Genomic DNA, 23,768 nt, shown 5'->3' on the forward strand with positions numbered 1-23,768 from the left:
ATGGCTTTGACAAGTGGGCACCAGTGGTTTGGGAATGCGGAATACATGGGATTGAGTTGGCCCCCTTAACCCTGGAGCAAGTGGTAGGGAGCTGGACTTGTAATGTAACTCATCACCCTGTCCCATTAGATTAATGAATGGACGGATTAGAGATAAAGAAGATTTATTTGAGCCGTCCCCTCTAGAAACCACAAACATGTATGTGAAGATGCATCACAGTCCAATCAATTACTGTTCCTCTGTACTCATTATTAAACCCGCTTCCATCAAAGGAAATGAGCATGTTTTACAAGACTTGTTTCAGTAGCTTCCTCTGCATTCACTACCAATTCAATTCAAGAGGAATGAAAGGCCCTTATTGTCTCTCTTTATCTGACTCGATGACTGCTGAATGGATTGAAGGCAATTAATCAGGCAGTGACAAGAAGCATCGCTGCTGGCTCAGTGACCATCTTCCACAAAAGACAGGAACCATCAGCAGAACAGTCACTGCCCACAAATTGATTTTTTGATGCCCACTAAACCAAGGCAATGTCATTCAAAACCTGTGGTTTCTCATAGTGACATATCCACATGACTCAAGCACTTACACTTAGCAGACTTCATGAAATTGTGGGTAACACATCATTGTTACTGTGGATGATCAAACACATACTTATCCTGTTCATCTTGCAAATGGCTGTTGTTATCAGATGCACTTACAAGATGCAATGCTCGTGTGCAGTATCCTTGAACCTGGACAAGACCCAGGTGAAATGTTTAAAAGGAGGATTTGCATGTCCCTTAAGTGAAAGTTAGTCGAAGGCCCGTGAGAATGAGAATGAACTTCAAATTACCTCTGACTGGGACTTCCATTCCTGACTGCTTAATCCATTTCTCTTTCATCTTCTGCTTTTGTGCTTCTGAAGTGTACTGCACATTCTTACACTGACAAACCAGAAGTAAGGCAGAGTAGGGAGCAAAAGCAAAGGGACAAAGCAAAGAGGACAAGTACGACAAATAAGTGTAGCCATACTAAAATAGGAGGACAGTTTCTGTTTCTTGATTTTACCATGACGTGAATACAACATATCAATAATAATAATTTGAAAAATGAAGTAGTAAACACCTACTGTAAAATACCAAAAAATAGATCAATAAATGTTTATTTCTCCATCCAAGTTTGTGTTGTAATTAATTTTCTCCAAGACAGAAGTCTGTTTGGGTGCTGCAGTTACAGTATGCGGCATCAGCAGTATGAGTGAGCCAGATCAAATGGTTTTCTGGCAAAATTAAGGTTTTTTTTTCCTCTTTTTTTAACCTGCACACAACTACAGGGCCAGAGGGATGTGGCTAGCTTAGACTACTGAAGTCTCATTTAAGCGTTGGCTAAATACAGCGTATAATATATATTATAATAATGCATTTTTGGACAAAACTTTGACTATGAATTTTGACCTCCATCTTTTACAGTGTAATAGTGCTAGGAAGGGATCCCTTCATGATGAATATGGCCTTGATATGTTAGTATTAATTGAATTTTAAAAGAATGCCAATTTAACTGTACCAGTATGAAATGTTTCTGTGCTGGTAGTATTCAGCTTGATCATTTAATCTAATGTTACTTGCATATCTTTTGAGGTAATCTGAGGTTTATTGTGTTATTTTATTAAATGTTATTTTAGCTGTACTTGACTAAATCTTCACAGTTAATTTGATAAGATTATTGTTGACCCTTATTAGTTTCAAAGTGAAGCCTGCATACTAACTTTTTCACTCTTATATTATAAAAGTTTACTGCTGATACTTTAGTTACACCTGGCAGTTACTAGGTGTAATATTTAGTAACAACTTTCTACACTCCATAACTAAGTTTGCTAACCCCGTACATCTGGATGGGACAGCGTGTTTGTATCGGAGCGTAGACACATGCAAATCTCCTTAAGTGTGTTTGGTTGTGTTGTGCTATGTCAGCGTCATATTTTGATGGATAGTTCCTGTGCTTCTCAAGCACTCTGTTCTCTATGTCACTGTGGATACTCCTTCCTCATAAAAATGCCAACGCTGGATTAAGCATCTCACATTCACAGTACATTATACCCCCCTCACTTCATTACAATAAAAGGATTAACCTGCCTCCGCTCTGTAAAGTGATCGGTGGGGAGGGTGGACGACACGTGGCTGAACTGTCCTTCCCCCTTAGCGAATATCACATTTCCCGTGTTCCTCCAAGTCAAGCTACTAATCATCCTCGCTCCTGTGGGGGGCACTGCATTGACTGTGGCAACACACCAGGACCAGAAACAAATCTGAAGCCATTAGGACACCCTGCAGTTGACTATCATAACAGCATATGCTCCATTCAGTCCACAGGGAAAGACCCTGCTTCACTGTCCCACTTTCTGTTCATCGCTATGTCATCTAGTGTAGGTTGGTTATTAGAATCATTTTTAATGGTGGAAACTATTTCAGAAACTGTTCGGTGTGGCCTACATGGGAGTTCTATATTCTGGGAAAGATGATAAAATTGCTATAATTTATTTGGGGTAAAGAGTCTCCTCATCCAAAACTGGCAAAATGATGGAGATATGAGAAAAACCCAAATTAAAATAAATTAGATGAGCTGAAAGCAGTCCAGTGTGACTGGGGAGATGGGCCTGGTCACACAAGGCCTCCCCACAGTGATCCGTCTTCTCATGAATGTGATCTCTGATAAATTAAAAGCTGATTATTTCCTGTTGGGAGAAGCCAAGCGCTTGGCCCCCAGCCCCTTCACTGGCGGTGATGGATTAGTCCACAGTCTGCACTATGGACCTGTCCCCACTGACTGCACAGCCACTGACGCCACAGGCCTAAGTGCCTCCTATCAAGATGCCATCTCTGACAACTCTTAATTTATTTGAATAAATGCTCCACCATCTCTTTAAAGGACAATTCCATTTTTTTGTGAGACAGATGGATGGTTCTTTGATTTTATTGAAGTGGTATTACCATACCACTATCCAGCCCTATTTAGTGCTGATAAACTATACAGATATATATATTAAAAGCTGGGAAAAAGTAGGCTATCCCCATAAACTATACCATAAGAGACATTTGTTTTTCTATTGACAAGAAACAGACATATATTAAGAACCAACTAAAGTGTGTTCCATTTGATTGATTTGAGTTTATGAATGAGGGGTTTAATGATTGAGAGCAGAGTGTTTGTCATGTTTTGTGTGTTTCATTACTTAGCTATAATATGATAAGCATTTAGAGCAGCATGAAGGGCACAACAAACCGGCTCATTCCCAGTGAGAAAGGTCTCCACAGTATTATTGCAGTCACAGAGCACTAGACAGCTGTAGGTCCCGTTGCCAAGCCCAGGTGCACAGTCCATGAGCTTCCATGAAGCTGAGGTTTTTTACATTATGGGCCCATTCTCATGTGTCTGAACCATTTTCCCTGGGTCGGCATCATTTGGACAGCCTACAGCGCAATTTGTCTGTGGTGATTGGGTCTGCCTGAGTGGGAACAAAGGCAGTCAGCCTGGCTATTGTGTCCTTTTGTGTCCCATATGTCAGGAGTCTGCTGCACAAACAATACAGCAACTGCCAAGAGCACAACAGTCATTATCGGGTGTAGAATCGCTGTCATTATCCTGCTGCAATCATAACTCTAATTACAAAAGTTGCTTTGTAAGCAGGTAGATTATGCAATGTTAATTACCCATGCACAATGCAGCAAGCACATGTTCAAATGCCACTCACCATTGTGCCCCGCACAAAAGCAGCACACGTTTTACCCTCTGCCATATGCAACGCAACGCCAGGTCCCTTGATGGCTGCATGGTTTAAACCCTTGTGGTAAACTCACATACCTCTCATCATTAATAATATCTCATTAATAATAGTTGTAATGAATCATCCTTAACCATATTATCTGACATAAACCAATATGTCTGTGCGTAGATCTAATTGATGAACCCCATCGTGTAAACTGCTCCATCTCATTACTCAATATCTGACCTGCTGGAGTTGAGACAGCTGAGCTGTAGGTATCTTTCAAGACTTTGTTCAAACACTTGCGCTGTTGCATCAGTTCTCAGGGTACCTTTTCCTTTGTTCCTTTATATAGATACTTACTGGGCTTTAAAAGCTGTCACAGCCACAGAACTGAACAAAAGTTGACTTAAGTGGGGTAACAATGGTACTAACTTCACTTTTCACTTCAAGGCTAATGAACAAAGATTGAACAACATACAAATGCAGAAAATGTGTTTAAATTCACGTTTCGTCGCCATTCACTTTGACAAACACAGCTGAAAAGGATTTTCCAAACAGAAGTGAGACAGCAAGGATGATTTTCCCCAAGCACAGCAAAGCACAGCAGCCTTTTTGCATTAATCACCATAAGGGTGCACTTTACCAACCCACTCTGGCAAATTAAATCCTCAGAATAATATCTCCATCATTGCTGTATTTCTGTGCTCTGACACAAGCATCTATCTGGCTTTGGAAAGCAGCCTAGCAGAGCCTGCCAACACGGAAAGACCTGAAACCATGGGGCAATAAAAAGTGACATCAGCAATGGGAAAGTTAATAGTGTGTTTCAGATGCACTTTCTGGAGGACAGGAGTAGCAGAGGTTTCATTCACTGTAAGTGACAGTGGCTGGCAATCTCCCTCTGCCTCCCATATGCCCTTATGAATTGCAACCTGCTCTCTGTAATAACTTATAAATAGTTAAGGCTTCCAGAGGGGCTGATGCAGCGTATGTGACAGACTATGATGCTTGGACATCCTCCACATTTACAGTCTGTGTACAGATCATAGTAACAGCTTGTTTTGCTTATTCATCTATTCAATGTGATGTTTGATTGTAGCTGGCAGTTCCCTATTGTGTTGTATGTCGTAAGAAGTGTCACACCAGTGGTTGTGTAAGGCTGTTTTTGACTTTACCTATTTCTAACTTTGAGGAGCTCATTTTGGAACAGCTGTCGGAGAACGCCTGAAGCTGAATAAACAGAATATAGAAACACAGACAGAATGGAGACAACATGACTGCAGGCGTCTGTTTCAAATTGGGCCACTGGCACATTTTCCTTCCATAATACATGTTGTCTTGCTTGTTCATAATCTGATATACCTCCTATTGCCTGTGTAGTGAATTATAATGTATCATTTATCTTCTATCTATCAGGTAAAGTCAACTTGTTGTCATCAGAGCAGCATGATGTAAGACAGCTACTTGTGCTAAGAAAGGGTGAATAAAAGATCGTTTAGTCAGCATCTTGCTTTACACTCTGATATGCAATATATTTCATTGCATCTATTTATCAAACTTCTAAGAAAAGCCCTAAAGAGCCAACTTAATAAAGGATCTTAAGTGAAAGTGAAGAATAAGAGTTGTTTATTTAACAATTTACCACTTTCAGTGAAGTGTAGGAGAAACCTTTAAGAGTGGCTCTCAAGTCATCACATGATTAATCACATAAATGCTTAATGTAGGAATAGCCAGTCAGAGATAAGAATGGTTCATGGTGCATTCTTTTTTTTTATTGTTTAATCCCTACATTTTACTCAGTGATATGTTATTTTGCAAAACATTATTATTATTTTTATTATTTATTTATTTATTTTTAATGGAATTTCATTTGTGTGAAATCATTAATAGCTCTAGCAAAACACATATGAAATTAACACAAATCTAATATATTTAAAATATAAAAATACATAAATTGCAACAAAAAAATGGCTAAAATGCAAACAAAACTCAAAATTAGAGCAGGAAAGATAATCTACAACTGGCAGAATAAAGTGACATATCATCCTATCAAATATGTGTTTAGGTTAAAGTTATTGTCCTTAAGATTTCCATGCAGTCAAACACCATTTTTGATACTATTTATGGTTTGCATTTTTTGCAATAGCTACTCAATGCATTTGCATTCAGTAATAGTAGTGTTTATTGGTAGCGGCAGAGTCAGCCATTCCTGTGCTGGAATCAGACACCTACCTAAGCAAGAGGGTTTCACAGGATGTTTGCATGTAATCCAGCGCCATTTTATCTTATTGAAAACAGCCTCACTGTTTACAGTTTGCTCTCTTTACACCGTATCAGAGCTGTATTAAGTGACTGCTAAGGGTAACAGAACATCCTACCGCTGCTGCTTCACATTCAAAGTGTTAAATCTGTGAAACACAGGTTGGCTGTTATTGTGATGGAGCCACAGAAAACATATATGGGGGAATTCACAAAAGGATTGTGCAGCTTTTGCAGCCGCGCAATCTAAACCTGCATAAATGAGACAAAAAGAAACCGTGTAATTCACAAAGCATCCACAAAGGTTGAAATGCACCCCGAACTGTGCTGCCAAGCAAATCTCGGTGCTCCTTAGCTATTTGCACATATGTAAATGAGATAATATGCAGACATTTGGTGCAAAATTGGCCCCTTTCTATGCAAATGAGCCTCATTGCAAAAACAGTCCGATTCACAAAGACCAGCGCTAATAGCCACACGCGGTTAGACTGAAATTATTTGCGTCTTCAGAGAGTTGGTGGTAACTGAAACTCTCTCTCTCTCTATCTCCAAATCTTCAAGCTTGTGAGGCATTGAATATTGAATTGATATTGAATGATATCAAGGAATCTTTAGTCAGACATGGGAGACATGGGTGCGTAAATGCGCACAGCGTCTTTATCAGTTTGGAAACGCACTTATTGTTTCAGCTGCTGTGTAATGCTGCAGCCAGCTGTGACACGCAGCCAGCTGTGGGCAACAAACAGAACATCAGTACTGATGTTTCTGTGAAATCCCGGATACATTCAAAAACACCTGAACAACATTATTATAAGATTCAGACATTAATCTAACACATTTCAGACCTGCCTAATCACATTAATAGTTGTATTTTGACATTTCAGTAGATTATGTTACAGATGCGACGTACTACAGAGGCAAAAGAAACAAAATACATGAAAGTTGGTTAATGATTGTGGTGAGCTCTTTGTGTGCGCACCTCTGCTAATTAAAGACATGCAATTTGAGGCTTTTGTGCTCTCTGCAGTTTTCATTATGAACCAACCTGTGCTGAAATATGGAGAAACTGCTCTGCTCACCTGATCAGACACAAAACAAGAGCAAATTGCACCCAGCTGCAAACTTCATGGGTGCGTCTGTGCTGTCATATCATTAGTACAATATCTTTTGTGAATCGGACCTTGAGACGGGACAGATAGCAGTTGCAAACGAAGTGTAATTCATGGTGCAACAGAAGCCGCAATCCATTCTTTGTGAATTTGCCTTTAGTGAGATTAGTACAGAACAGGATCGTTTATAAAAAATGCATCTATAAAACAAAGACAAAGGTAATTTTAGGCATTTTTTGTCAGTGGATCATCTTTGATTTTTGCAAGGCAGTAACTGAACAAGAAGGAGCAGAGTGATTAGATGAGGCTCTGCGGGTGACATACTGCACCTTTCCAACTCCTTAGCAAAGTAACCAACTTCACTGTGTCCTTCTGTTGTGTGGAAAACTACTTTGTGCGCTGCATGAAATCAAATCAAATTGTGGGTTGCAGTTATTACTGACTGGCAGAGGGTACACAGGGTGTTCGCATCTGAAGGTCTCTTAAATTAGAGAGTGTTTTAAGTCGAAAGAGATTTGATAAGGGTCTTTTATTATTAAGCCTGAAAATAGTATTTTTACTTTTATATTTCACATAATTTCACGTTTAGCTGTTTGATAAATATAAGTCCTGGTCTGAAAATCCTTTAAGTGATACTGTACATCTAAGAAAATGGTATAGTGTAAATCAGAGCTGTGAAATTGGTACAGTTCTTCCTTTCCCTGCAACTTTCAAACCACTGGCCCTGACAACTTGTAGTGGTAGACTTTCATGCTCCAGCAAACAATGGACAAAGATCAAATGTGGGATATGAGACATGAAAACTATACAGGGATAAACAGCTGCAGCTGCAAAGATTGCCACAAAGGGAGGAAAGAAAAAAGAAAAAAACCCAGGTAGATAATGAGAACACAGTGGGTTTGTACTGTCTCGGTGCTGACAGACAGGAGCAGTGGTCCTGAACATGTACGTGGTTCAACAAGCCTCTGACATGGTGAGCCCTCCTCCTTGGGACTGTCAGCCTTCAGCAGAGCACATCATCTCTCCATGAGGATTTCATCACATTAGCCTAAGCCAGGCACACAGATAGCAGCAGCAGCTATAGTGCATCATCCACAGGCAGACGCAAAATCACCAATTAGAGCTATCACGCACACTGTAATTAGCAAGACTGACTGATTTGAGCTTGTGTAAAATGTATTCATATTATCCAGATTACAAATATGCACATTCATCTAATTAGCTCACATAGCACACAAGCTTAATTAAAGTTAATACATTATGATACCCCAAAATCCAGAGATTACAAAGCTCCAAGGTTCTAGTTAATTAGAGTATTCACACATTGACAGGCAGGGATTGCAGCTTCTCTTTCCCTCAGCCAATTAAAACCGAGGGTCAAAGTGAGCAAAAACTTTGTTTCTTCGGTGCTTTTGGAGATTTTTTTCTACAAGCATCTATGAGAATGTTTTCAAGGTAACATTCCTCCACAGTCACTGCAGAGCTACAGACATCTTGTTCTTTTGCCAAATATCTTTTTCCTCTTCCAATCCCTCCTGTCTTTGTTGCACGAAATGATAGTACCAGCCAAGTCAAATTGGCAATTACAGAGGCTGTCATCCACCCAGCTCCGCCTTACTGTTTGTTTACAGAAGGCTTACAAAAAGGGCATTTTCAGATATCTCTCTCTGTATTTATCTTGACGATGGCAGGCAAACAGAGAAAAATACTGAGCTGAATATTCATTGTATCGCGGAGGACATTCAACACTTCGCAGAATTAACTTTGCACTCACATGCTCCGTGAAGCTGCATTAACATAAAGTGGCTCATTACAGTATTGCATGGCTACTGGGCCAGCTTTGTTATTAATGGAGGGGGTGTATCTGAAAGAAAAGCACCAGGGTTAATTTGTTGTCATGGTCTGGGTATAAATCAGAAAGAGTATAATACAGCCTCCTGAGATGTTGCCCTTGTTACCATGAGACTCGTCTTTTCAAGAGCGGGTAACACCCACGCTGTACTAAAAATGATCACATAGACGCACACATGCACAAACACGCACAGACACTAAAATCTGCTTTATTAGTTGAGAGCATATGAGGACAGAAGCTGCAAAAGAACAAAATCCACCTTCATTTAAACAACATTAATAAGATTTAAGGAGATAATCACGATATAGACAAAACATGGGATTAGAAAGTGACATAACTCGTCCTTTGTTTGGTTGTACACTTCAGAGGCTTATCATTGACATTTCTTGCCCTCTCCAACACAGAAAGTGACTCAGGAAGTAGGCCATTAGGTTCGAGAGTTCAAGATTTTTGAGTGTGTGTCAGTGTGGAAAAAAAGGGGGATTTATAGACAGAGGCAACCCTGTCTCCCAGGAATTGCGTTTATATCCTGCTGCCTGGATTATGTTCAGTTGTAACTTTATTTTGAGTAATGGAAGAGCTATGTTTTTGTACTGTGGGTTCTGTGGGAAAGTGGTAAGGGTGGATATTGGGCATAAAGCTCAGGCCTTTGAAACCACAGTCTTTGGCTAAGGTTAGGGGAAAATTATGGTTTTGGCCAAATGTTAATACAGTAAACATATCCAGTCTTGTGCCTCAAGTCATTTTTGACTTACCAAGACCACAATCTTTCCCTGACCTTAATCCAATGCCTAAACATAACCATAAAAAACATGAATTGCGCTTTCATTGCTATGAGCAGATATTGTAGGGAAAACAAATGATATACGTTGCCAGTGAACATTTTGCTGATTTTGTGATTAAGAGGATAAGTTAATTGCAAATATTTCCTCAATATGTTGGTAAAAAATGTAATGCATTAGGTTTCTGTCAAAACATACAGTACTGGCTGTTACAAAATGTCAGTATAGAAATGTAACTTCTAGGAGACAGGGTTGACAAAGAACATGTGCTTCAGAGTTTCTTGATTTACTTTGTGGCTTCTAGTAGTCCGTTATTCTTCTCAAGGATAAATAGGGCAGGTTGACTACTGATATAATCGTTGTTGTTTTTTTTACAGGAACAACGCACATTGATCAAAAGCACCGTAAATGCGCCGGTGTTAGTGAAGCAGATACTTTTAAAAATTTTCTCTTGTCCCTCAGCCAAATGTTAAATTACCCAGTGAAATAACAAACAAGCATTTAGAATCAGACCAAGAGAAGGCAAGTGACACACAAAGATGCTAAACACAGGCTAAAAAGCTAAAAAGAGAAAGAAAAGTGATTTGCAAAGTAAGAAATGCAGAATGCAAATCAGTAATGTCTTATGTGACACTATACTCTCATTTCTATTTGGGAAAACAGTGGGTAATAAATGTTTCTACTACTCTGCAATACTGCCTACATTTATGTCTATTTATTAAACCCTTTCAAAGGGTTACTTGAAACATACTTAAAGTACCCAGTGTTTGAAAAAAAACCTAAAAAATACTGCAGTGCATTTCAATGACTGTCACAACATCTGTCTTCTTAAATGCAATGAAACTCATGTCTCAGCTATTCTCGAGTTACAGGTGATCCTCTATTATTATATTTGCTTGAGTCAAAGTTCAACTTAGTGTCTTTTAGTACTTAAAGATGAACAAATATCATCACTTAAGTCTGTTAAGCACAAAGTGATGAGAGAGAGCCATCTATGGCACCCAAAGAAGACTGAACAAGAAAAAGAGTGGAGGTGTATCTATTTATAGAACCATCATTAAAGGTACAAAAACTAGGATTTTGGCTGCCTCACATCACAAAATGCTTGTATCTATGGAGATCCAACATGCTCTTACAGGGAAAATTTGGAAAATATTTAAAGTAGAAAAACAGAACAATTTTAATGGATCAATAAGGTAGATTAATCTTGCTTTTCCAATATCAAGTTTGAGTTTTTACTACTTTAATTTCAGCCTGCATACAATTATTGTAATGCTGAGAGTACAAACAGCCTCAAACGACAGTTTTAATTCTAGTCAGCCTCCCTATTTATGATGGCACATCTTAAAATCTGACAACTGAGAAATTGTTCTGCTATTTTCTTAGATTGCTAGCAGTGGAAGATAATATTGCTCAAAGACAACTGCTGATGTTGCAATCAACTTCTGTATTCAAGCATTCTGTCTGTGTATTTCTGTTGGATTGAGACATTCAAGGATACTCAACAACTGCAGATGAGATGGTTAAATACAATTAACATCTCTATGTTAAATATCTGTTATTATGACCTTTTTTGGACACATTTTTATAAATACTGAGTCTATTTAAAAAATATCTGTGACATTTTGTTCATCAAAAGTTGTTTAGATTTCTCTAAGTCCATCTTTCCTTACAGCCTAGATTCCTCTCCTCCTCCAGTAGGCTGTTTCGGATGCTATTTACATAAAATTGCCATTATTAATAACCATGACCACCTACTCCGACTGGCTGGAGGTGTGGCCCTCCCCTTCACCCCAGCCAATCGAAATGCTACCTACTGAATAATGCAAATTCCCTTACATTACATCTTTACCTGGAGTAATGACTGCAGCTGGAGATGTAAGAAAGTATATAGCATTCTATGAACAGGAGTCTGATCATGAATAAAGGGGAAGAACCTGCTGTTGCACAGTTGAGATATCAAAAGGATGTTTCAGAACAGTGGGATCGTGTCTAAGTTCCTTCCCTCAAGTAAAAGTCATTTTTTCAAACGTAGCCTTTAGCTGAGTAAGAGAAAGAAATGATCTTTATGAGTGCGCTTGTTTTAAAATTTCATCTAAAGTGGCATACTGTGTCTCGTTAATCAGACATTCGGCTGTAAAATGTGCAGAACGCACAAAAAAACCACATGCTGATAACGGAAGGAAGATTGTCTCCAAAAATAATTTCAGCCCTGACATAAATTTCTATCCTCTGGATGGCTGTAAAGATTTTTTAGTTGCTGAACAACCAGCAACAGCACACTTCCAGTGTCCTGCTTTGTCATCCAGCTAAAATGCACACTCTGACTACAGAAGTTAGCAGCAGGGGTGGGCTTATGCTAAAGCAGCATATTTAATTTGAATTTGTGGTGTGATGTACTTAACACTGCCTCAACACCACTAGCTCTTGAGCCACAAATTTCAAAATTTAAAATAACTTAAAAAGACCGAGGAGATATAATTAAGCAATTTTACATCACCCTAATCCAACCCAAAGCTCATTTTTTCTTGTTTTCCACAATAAAAGCCCTTTAAGTCTACCAAAGTGGAAAAAAATGATTAAAAATCCAACATGACTCACATACACAGACACGAGGAAAACACATGTACACACAGACAAACACAGACACACAATCTAGCAGACAGACACAGTGGGTATTCCTGTCTCCCTCACCCTGATGTAGATGGATGCCCCTGGCTGCTGATCCTGAATCTACATTAGGTCATTACAATAAGCAGCGTGGCCCAACGAAGCCGGCAAAGTGGAGGGAGCAGAGCAGCTTGGGAGGAGAACTAGTCTCCCAGCCCTGTGGGGAAACAACCTTGACACAGTCATCTGTCTTAGTTACACAGGAGTTAGACCTACTGACACACACACAGAGGAGCTGGGCCAGCCCCTACAATCTCTGCTATGTTGTTATCATACTACATTAAAGAAACTAATAGAGTGTATCTAAAAATATTGAAAATATCACAGGGACAGTAAGAGGTTTGGCTGGAAGTAATGGATGACAAAAGTATTAGGGTATTGGGGGTTGTTGTTTTTGGTCAGCTGGTGGCAAGGGTGCACCAAGGTTAGAAATAACCTCACTTCAATACAGGTGACTTCTGACCCTGGGTGTCAGGTTAAGGTAATATGGGGGGGGGGAGGCTGAGGGTGGACTAGGTCACGGTGGAGAGACACACAGAGATGAGAAGTCTGGGGAAGAGGAGAGGGGGGGAGAAAAGGCGGGACAAGGGCGTCACTACAGTGAGCTCTCACTCAGTCACCCCGGGGCTGGCTGTGTTTACGGAGCTGTCAGTCACGTGGTGAGGCCTCTCCCGGGGGACACGGGCCACCAGGGCGATGAGAAAATAATAGCTCCTTCTGTCAGAGCTTCGAGGGACAGGGGTCTGATGGACACCACTGGGAATTTGAGCCAGCCTCCGGGACACATCTCGTCCACACTTAAATACAGGCAGGATAGACACTCACACACAGGACGAGGAGGAGGAAAGCATACCAGTATCCCTACTGATTATGACTACTAATGTTAAGAAACTTATACTTTTGATGTCCTTATTATATTACTGATATTACTGAGATGTCTGAGGTAAAGGTTATCAAGTACTAAGCACATCCAAAGTAAAATAATACCTTGTCTTTGTGTGATAATGTAGCTGTTACTAAAGACTTTTTTGGAAACACTTTCTGAGCTGAAACTTGAAGTAGTGACTTGCTAAACGGCAGCCATTTCAATCCAGGTAATGACAAAATTCAAATGAACCAATTCAATAATGTTATGTTTGCTCATTGTTTTTCTCCTAGGTTTGATTTAAAGACAGCATAGCTTGTCAGTGCAACGTCAGCCAACTTTCACTATCTGAAATATCCGAGCATCCTTGAATGCATCAACAAGGAGGGTTTTCAAAATACTCATATTTCAACAATCACTTCAACAATAAGGAATATGTATATTGATAGTATAATCAATCTCAGATTTTTCAAGTGTCAGGAAGTTAATTTTCGTATTGCAATGAAATGGTTGCCTGGTAGGAGGGAGATCAATCTGAGAAATGTAATTGGGTTAAAACTACTGCTATTGTCTTATAAGCAAACAGTGCCAGACTTGACATAAAGCAGTGAGGTAGACTTGCCCTCAACTCCACATAAGGACTGTAGTGTAAAGAAATACACTCCTCATGCTGCATAAAAGGGGTTCAGCATGGCCCTTGGTGATGAGCAGGATTGGAAACCACTGCTCCATCCATAAAATCTGACTTTAAATCAGGCCGAACCACCATTAAAAGGGTTGAAAGATAGCCTAGTGGAGCTCATCATTAGTACAAACACTCAGAAATCATGGGGTAGCATCTGTTTTCTGCACATCCTCCCACATCAATGCTCAGAGCAGTAGGCCTCAGGGAAGGGGGGGCTACAGAGGGCTATTCCCCTGTCTCTTACCATGAATAACAATCTCTACCTCCAGGTAATTAAAGGGGACAAACGATGTCCACGGGGCCACACCAGCCTATCATTAAGCAAAGCTACTATTACACTGAGCATGTGTACACATGAGGAGAAATAGGCTCTTCACACACCAGTCCAGGAAACATTAATGGCCATTGATTTTGAGTGGACTAGGAGAGAGCACGTTTCACTATATCTATTACACAGATGAATCCATGTATCTTTTTATCTACCTGCGTTAATGCAACACTGCACACTTTATGCTTTGTTCTCAGCTGCCTCAAAGGGGGTGTCCTACTGCCTTTGTCTCTGTCGGGAGCCTAGACAAGATGATGCATTCCTTACTGATGACCTGGCTTCTGTTGTGGGTTACACCGGTCTCACAGATTGCATACACTAACCACTACAAAGACAAACAAAGACTCGGGATTGTGCATTCTCGCTGCTGACGGATTAATTATATTCATCTATACAAGTGTTTTTTTTCCCAAACAAATTAATGTGCACACACACACACGCAGAGTGCAATGGAGGTGTATTACAAAAGCAGAGCAGACATCTGAGATGCACAGACGGACAATACATACCAGCCAGCTGTGTACTCTTCCTCATCCCATTTGGAATCGGGTATTGACATCAAACATTGAGCCACTGCTGAGCATGTACAAACTTTGCCACTATGTTTAAAGATACTGTGTGAGACAAACAAGAGCATGCAAATAACAGCCTGCATTTGAAATCCGAGCTTACATTTACACACTGCTGGAGTGACCTTGCTTTGTGTTTTTGTTTCGTTGATGGATTACTAATCCAGTTTCATCGTTGTGCTGCACCATAAAAGGCACATTATTAATTATAATATGTAGGTTGCCGGTAACGTTGGAGCACATGTCAAGACTGGATATTGAGGGACTCTCATCCCAAGCAAGATAACTGGAGTAGAAGGGCAGTTAGCCAGAGATCAGTGATATCAAAACTTGAAAGGGAGAATGTACCTCTGGAGGAGGAGGAGGCAGAGGGAGAAAAGATTAAATAAAAGGGAGGACACTTTTGCAAAGAAAAAATTGGTCTTCAGTACCCCTTTGCTGCCTCAGTACCACATTTCAAACTGCGTCCAAATACAGGACAGCCCCAAATCAAAAGACACTTTAAAACCCTCAGAAATGAAAAACACCCCAAGTATACCTCAGTGCCTCCCACTGGGACACAAGCTGTTTTATGACTTTAAAACCTGCTAAATAATGCAGCACCTTACAGCGAGAGGAAACACAAAATAATAGACCACAGATATCCCACCGAACGCTAGGAAGTGTGGGTGCCTACTTACTGATGTTGAGGATGTCCAGACTGTAATATAGGCTGTCTCCAAAATCACCCCCTATTTACTATATAGTGCACTACATATACCCTTCGCCATTTTATTTAAGTGTTCGAATGCTGAGTCTGTTATAGAGCACTCAAAAATTCCACAAAGGAACGAAAAAAGTAGAGTGCATGGCATGTATACTCCTTTCTGCTAACAATCCCACAATGTAATACTCCATATTTTAAAGATGTGAAAATCACCGTCATGCGACTCTACAGCTGATAGTGATGACACAAAATGACAATTGGTTAGTGTCCAAAATCTTGATTTGCTATTGAGTAAACTATTTAGTGTTTTGAGGTTATTATACAGGAAGGAGTGAATGAGTGAATAAGCGAGTGATTTCGGACACAGTCATAGTTTCTCACAACATTAACGAGTTTGATGAAGGTAGAGAAAAATGGGAAAAAATGGTGCATGAAATTGAATCTTGACATTGTACCTATTGGGATATTTTGATGCATCATGTCAAGAATGGATGTAACAAAGGAAGTTTTAAGAGAAAAAAAAAAAACAAAAAAACCCTTTTAAACTCAAATTTTTCATATTAAAGATCAACTGACATTTGGATTCAACTTCACTTTTCATGTTATAAAATATGATTTATAATGATACTGCAGGTAATGTGCAATTTTTTCCATTTTTAAAAGAGGACAGAATCATCTTTGGACATATCTGTGGAAACAGCTTCTATCTTCAGGCTTCTGGGCAGGTGTTTCCCATGGCAACAGTGGCTGAAATTTGTGAGCCAGCATTGCTAAAAGACATCATAGCCCTATATAGTCTATGGACGTTGATACAAGATGTTTTCCCCACTTTTTAACAAGCCTACATAGCTTCGGTTATGTACCCTTAGCAATTAAGTACATCTGTCCCTTTACAACATTCAACATTTGGGTAGGAAATCTACCATACAGTGAAGTTTGTATTCATCCAGGAAAGTGGAAGCTATAGCTAACTAGCTCAGAAAAAGGAGGTGAGTGGAAGCTAGTTAACTTAGCTTGCTAACATAAAAACTGATAGCCACTAGTTGCTTTTCATTCTCGTTATTGCAGCAGCACCTGCTGGCTCATTGTTGTGTTTGTCCCACATTATAGAAAGGAATGGCTGTCTCGCTACCGTTAGTGGTCTCTCTTTCATGGGTCCAGTTGTGGTGATGGCAAATGACCAGACTGCCAAAACTCAAAGCAATGAGTTGTCATGTAACCTCTGTTTGTTACCCCATAATTCGAATCATGACACAATACAGTAACTGTACAGATATTGCACCAATAAAATTGCGAATTCTGTGTCAAATGTGGGGGGCAATATCATGGCAGAAAAATAAATTAACCTTAAATTTCATATTTTTGGTAATTACAGTTTTGACCAAGTGTGTTCACAAGTCAAAACAAACACCAAGGTTTTATAAATACAGTATATAATGATTTCTTAGCATGAATTAATTTTCATTTCAGTTAGACTTCAACCTTTTACATGACCTAAAACTAAAAATCTCTTATGTGTTCTCCAGCATCTTGAGGGCAAAGGCATTGTGCATCCACAGAGTGGTTTTCTAGGAATTTACATTCGTCTGTAAGCTCTATAATGTAAGCCTTGTTCATGCTGAGGCGGCTCACAGGCCAGGAGCTTATCACTGGATGCAGGGGTATGAAGCAGCTAACAGCAGGTGTACAACACAAACCCCTGGATAGGACGACAGTCTATCACAAAGACTTACCCCCAATACATTTCCTTTAATGCTAAATGGCAAGCAGCAAAGGATTGTCTCCCATTTTTAAAAAAATATTCCTTCCAGTGTGGATGGGACTGAGCATCTTAGTGTGGACTACTACTGATCAAGATCATATGTTATATGGGCTACATTATTATGGTGAGTTCTGAAGCAGTAAATGCACAGTTATCCTGAGACAAATCATAGAGTACAGCTCAAGCCACATTTTCTATCTTTTCCATTTCACACTTTATGGAGCTGTACATTTGTATGACATTACAGATTTTTTGGGACTGAACAAATTCCTCTTCCATGACAGAAGAGAAGACAGTAAATACAAACCAAACTGGCTCAGCAGATAGGAATATCCAACAGCAGAAAAATAATAATAGCAATAATAATAGCCCTCATTAATAAAACAACAGCCCTATCGGTATCCTCATGGTGTGAGATCCGTGTATTTGTGCCATAACCAAAACTAGCAAAATAATGAGTAAGTGCTTGAACGCATACAGGTTATATTATGATACATTTTTGTACAATCAAGCAATCTTCCAGATACTTAACAGCATTAATCTCCATGTGGTGCTCCAGATTGTCTCTTTGATTTACACAACACTGAATCTCCTTGAGAGGCAACCGAAGATATCTTAATCCACGCCTTTGATCACCATCTCCTCTATCCCATTTCCCACTCTCTTCTCCAGCATTCATCTTGTCCTCTTTGGCCCTGTTGTAGTTGTTGTTGTGATGAAGTCAGTTATTCTCAACTCACAGCATATTCTTCTGCAGTCTTTCTGAAGTGTAATTGAGTCTTTGCTGCATAATCATGATGTCAAAAAAATAATAAAATTATTTGCATGAGCAACAATTCTTAAATTAAAATAAAAACTTTAAACTGGTTATTATACTGGGGCCTTTCATCGTCTCATGGCATACAAAGTAATTAGAAATTATAATCCGCTTACAGTGTGTCCCCACCTGCAGATGAATGACAAAATCCTACCAGCAAACATACCCTAACTCCCTCTAGACATGACTAATTGACTTGCCACCATGGGTGACTGACATGCCATCCAGAGGGCACCATAATGGCCGTGTCATGAGGGAATGATGAGACCTGCCGACAGCTAGCAGCGCTCGACCTTTTGAATGTGAGGTCGGGTGTCAGAGGGAACAGGATCTCCCTGTTGTTGGACCCACAGCCTCAGGGCTCTGTGGGGATGAGCCATAGACGACAGGGAACTGGAGCTTTTCAATCAAAGAACCTTGCAGGACAGTGATTTCATTCGGTGTGGCGTTGGAATGACAAATAAAAACAATAAAACAGAAATCTATCATCAGCAGCCTCAAGGGAACATCTTGGGGGTGGGGGGAAGATGAAGTGGAGTGATGGTAACTTCCTCTATCATTTTCACGCAATAAAGGGTTATTCTTACATTTTCTTCAGTTTTTGTCGCAGAAATGTTTTCTGTACTAGAAATAATTCAGATTTTGAATTCAGGTTTGTAGCATTCTTTAAATACATTTCAATCTCCTTTGACAGTGAATATGAATAAGTGAGAATGAGTCTTTTTACAAACGGCAAATGTTATTGCAAACACAATCATAATTCTGCTTTGCAGTTCAGGGGGGATTTATCAAAGAAAAGTCTGTGTGCTTCTCAAAGAATCTTTATTCACACATTAGTTAGTGTTGTTGGTTTTGCTCACTGGGTATTAATGTCTTATTCATTTTCTGCCTCCTGTCTTATTTCCAAATATCACTAATCCTGTTAGATGAAATCTATTAATGTTCTGCTTTAGCTGCCACACACAAAATTCCAAGTCTGCCGATAAGCCCCAAATTTGCCATGAAGGCATATCTGGTCCGCCTCTCTGGATTAGAGAGATTTACCCAGGCAACCAGAGATGTGTGACCAGCAGTTCACAGTGGGAAAAGTCACCAATTCCACAAACAAAAGCAAGAATACGCTGTAATAAAGTGATTTTCAGTCTTACTATTATTCTCCATGAATATGTCCCTAATTTCTCATTCACTCATTTATTGTATCTGATCTCAGTTTTTGGACCTAATTAGTGCCATTTTGATCCAGTGTGATATGTCATATTCAGGATGTGGTCATGACAATGAAAATGATAACACATGTAGACTAGATGTGCAGTGAAAAGGGAAGAGATAAGATTACACCCAGGAAGCAAAATGTTATTGTGCAAAAGAATTTTTTTTTTGCTAATGTAATAAATGGAAAACAAAACACAAAAGAATAATCAATAACATAATGGAATTATGGTAATACAGAAAAGAGAGAGACTTTTAGCCCAATAAACTCCCTTCAAAAACCAAGAGGAACTTGCATTAGGAATAATTTAATATTGTCAACAACAATTTATGGTTTGACATAAAAAAGAAGACACAAAAGAAGTCTAATGGGTGCTCATACTACTGTGAGTTGAAGGAGCACCGAAATTAATTCCACCCAATGCTTACTTGAAGCAAACCAGTTATCCTTGCAAAATAGTCATAAATGGAGGCTGTTGTATAAAGTGAAAGCAAAGCATTGATTGAAAAATCCACCCAACCACCCCCACCATACCTCCATCACTACAGTTGAAGGAGAGATCAAAAAAGATAAAAAAGAAATGGCTCTTCAGTTCTCTGATTCAATGTGAATCAATCTGGAAAGTACCACAGTGGCAAACACTGCCAAAACCGGTAAGACTCACACAGTATCACACAGGGTTGTTTGTATCACTGCCTGGAGCATGAGCAGGAAGAGAAAATGTGAAGTAATGCCACAGCAGCATGGACGGCACTCTACCTGTCCACAGAAATCCTCACAGCCATGTTGTAAGTCTCAAAACAAGTGCAGAGCGTCGGATTAGTGATGCTACCAATCTCACAAGAGAGGCTCCTCACAGTGGGTGACAGGGCCAAATACACAGCACCCTGCACACCTGAGGCATCTGACAACACATGTAAAAGATCTTCTTTACTTTGGTTGGCAAAGGAAAAGTTCTGAATAACATGAAACACATCTTTAATTTTGTGCGACTGTGTGTGGTAGTGTAAGATTCCCCGTCGCACTCTTACATGTAATGCTTAACCACACAATAACACTGCTTAAATGTTACTATACACTGTAAATTAAAGGAAAAAAAGCCTCGTGTTGGCTGTCCAAAGAAAAGACTGGTATGCCTGTATTGATTCATCGTCCCTCACTGCCCACTGCAATCCCTGCTGAGATGCTGCTTTCAGTGCGGCAAGACCGTGTAACACGCACCCCTCCGCACAAACCATAGCTCATTTATTTCCTGTAAGCTGATAGATAAATAGCCTCGCAGCGTTTAACCTTTAAATCTTGAATGTCTGTCTTCAGAAACTGTAAAACACATCCTTTTCTCTCCCTTCCCTGTGATGCGATGAGCCATGTGGCCAGTTGGGAAACTTTCAGCACCACAGAGAGGGGACAGCTCCGCCACAGCAGCGCCAGCGTCCTGTCAGTCAGTCTGTCAACAGGCTGCTTTGACAGGTAACAGACACACCTGTCAAATCACAATACAACATCACACTAGCTGTGGAATTACATACACAAGGAACTGGTTTTTTTCACAGCACAGCATGACATGACAGCCTACTCAATCAGATTTAAGATTTGCTGTTATGTGACACATGAGGATATGCGTAAAAGGGACACTCTTTACACATAACTAGATGCGAGCTTATGTGTATAAGCTGCATCTATATTCAGGAGAACTGCAGCCTGGCTTGTATGAATCATACAGACACAAAACACTGCATAACTAGCCTCCACACCGACAGAAAGAGCAACACGCACGCATCATTTTTTCCCCAAACTGCTGCGCTGTCGCAGGACTTGCAGCATTCTTCACACAATCCAACTTACCTCTCCAAAATGATGCGAAGGCTGCTGCACGTGTGTGTCACTTAAAAGCAGAAGTGATCCATACTGGCGGGTCCGTAAAACTTTCGCTGTGCACGTTTGTAGACGACGAAAACCGGGGGGAAATGCGCAGCCTTCAACTGTCATCCAGCGACTTGAGTGGAAGCTGGTTATCCTTCTTTCTAGACACAAAGCATTGGAAAAGTCGAAGCAAAGCAAAGTTCTTTGATAAAGCGTATCCTTCAGGGTGAAAAAAGAGTATCCTGTGCCGTTATGTACAGTGCAGTTAGTGCAGCGGTGGAGAGCCGGCGCATACAAATCTGTCCATGCTTCTCCTGCAGGGAGCAGCCGCGTCAGCCTCCCTGGGTCCTAAAGCTGCGCTGAACTAAAGACACCGGTGCAACCCTCCGTGCCTGTCAGGAGACTAGAACCAAGCAGACTCATGAAATAATCGGTATTGAAAGGACTGTGAACATTTTCAAGAGAATTTTCAACCCTCCCTAGAAATTCTTAACACTCAAATCAACTCATAATATGTCTGATTAAAGTGTCGTTTCCTCACAAAAGGATCTTTTTATTTTATTTTGTTTCAAGGCAATATTAGTTCTTTCTAGAGGATTCCTAAAATTAAACATTGGAAATTAGTGAGATTGTCTCATTCCTTGGCTGTCTTGTTATCATACTTAAATCAATAAGGCTTTGTTACTGCATATACACTTAAATGATGCAGTGAATTTATTTAGAAGCTATGATATATCACAACTAACTACTGGGGTCAGTCAAGGATCCATCATGAAGGTAAACAGCAAGCTAAGCTCAGGAGAAGCATGTCCACTTGAGTAATCACGTGGCTCATCAATTCATTTCTCAAGAACAAGTTCGTGATAGATAATTCAGTTTAGTGGCCTTGCAGTCGATACAAACTCACCTCGATGTTCTGTCACAGGATTTGGATCGCTCAGACCGGCTGATGTGAGGTCGTGTTTTGAAAATGTAATCTGCTTGCTCATCTTTCTTGTCAGATGTAAGATGTTTGTAAGTTAAAACATGTCCGTGATGCGGTTATATAAGATGCAGTTCTGTTTATGTAAAACGTTGAAATTAGCTGTATAATATCTGAAATATAGAATTTAAAGGGCCCACTACACCATGATGACTGTTCAATATCTCAAAATGTTGGTGCTTGAGTGTATCCTGGTGGTGATGTATTAGTAGAAATTGACTGTAACATCTTTAAGTTTGTCCAGCAGGTCATGTTCACAACCCGAACATGCTTCCTTCACACACACGCCAAAGGCCTGGTTAAAGTAGAATATAAATATGAGGGTGTGGCAATTAATTATTGTCTTCACAGTTGCATTACTCATCTCATACATATTAAACAGCAGTGGAAAACACAGTGGTGCATGACGAAAATGGCTTACCAAATTGAAAGCCATAAGTTCAAACCATATTCTGCATTTATTGTTGTTTGGAAGGGTGAGAGTGATTTTTTATTAGTTTAGATACACAGTATTGTTAAATATGTAGAAATGGATGCTGTGACTCTTAAAGTTGTCAACAATTATGTATTATTTGACAGAATAAGTAATTAGTTTAGTGGCTGGTAAACAGTAGCTGTCTCAGGTGGTGGTCCAAAAAGTTTATTTTCAGTCTGTGTCTTGATCATTTAGAAAAATGCAACCACTGTGGAAGCACAGTATTAATGCCATTCACAAATACCCTGACTTAATGCATATTTGCCAGTAATCGTTCCTGATTAAAGAGTAAGTTTATTTTTTCCACTCAGTACTGTAGAAGGAACATTTTGCAAGGACAAAAGATTCTATTTGGCCTCAAAATTGAATTTCTATATTGATGCATTTATGTATTCCATCATCCTCTTGAATCAGTCCATCAATTCATGCATTATGCTTCCCATTTCTTTTTCTCTCTGTTTGACTATTCAATGCCAAGCCATTTTGCACCCCAGTATTTTTTTTTTTTTTTTTTACAATCTCATGTATTTCTATAAGGGTAAATACGAATGTAACCTCTCCCCCTGTCAATCATTGCAGAGGCTGGCTTTTTGAAATGGACTGAGCAGACATTCAGGCTGGAGTCTGCTCCTCTTCTCTCTCTGCATTTTAACAGGCCTGTCTGGTGTGGCCAGAGACGGAGAGAGGTCATGTCCAGAGGGAATGGAGAACGCCAATCAGTCCTAATTCTACCCAAGAACTCATAATCCCACACATGGTCCTATAGAGAACCTCATCCTCAGCAACTTGTATATGGTGTCTGTTCAGCAGGAGAGCCAGCAGGGTTAGTGTTTTATGTCTAAATAGATTTAAATGCATCAAAGAGATGAGATGTGCTGTCTGTTCAGTTGTTTAATAACAATTATGCTTCATTATATTTTAGGCTAATTAGCTTCAAGGTCGTTGTATGGGGGTTAACATGACAAATGGCTGCCACTATTGAATTGGACAACTGCATACTGCGGGAGTACAGTCATTTATTACAGACAGATCACATGTCTGAGCAGAACAGGTGTAAAGAGTACCAACAGGTGAGTCTACTGAATAGC

This window comes from Thunnus albacares, chromosome 6, assembly GCF_914725855.1.
Source record: "Thunnus albacares chromosome 6, fThuAlb1.1, whole genome shotgun sequence".
Classification (NCBI taxonomy): Eukaryota; Metazoa; Chordata; class Actinopteri; order Scombriformes; family Scombridae; genus Thunnus; species Thunnus albacares.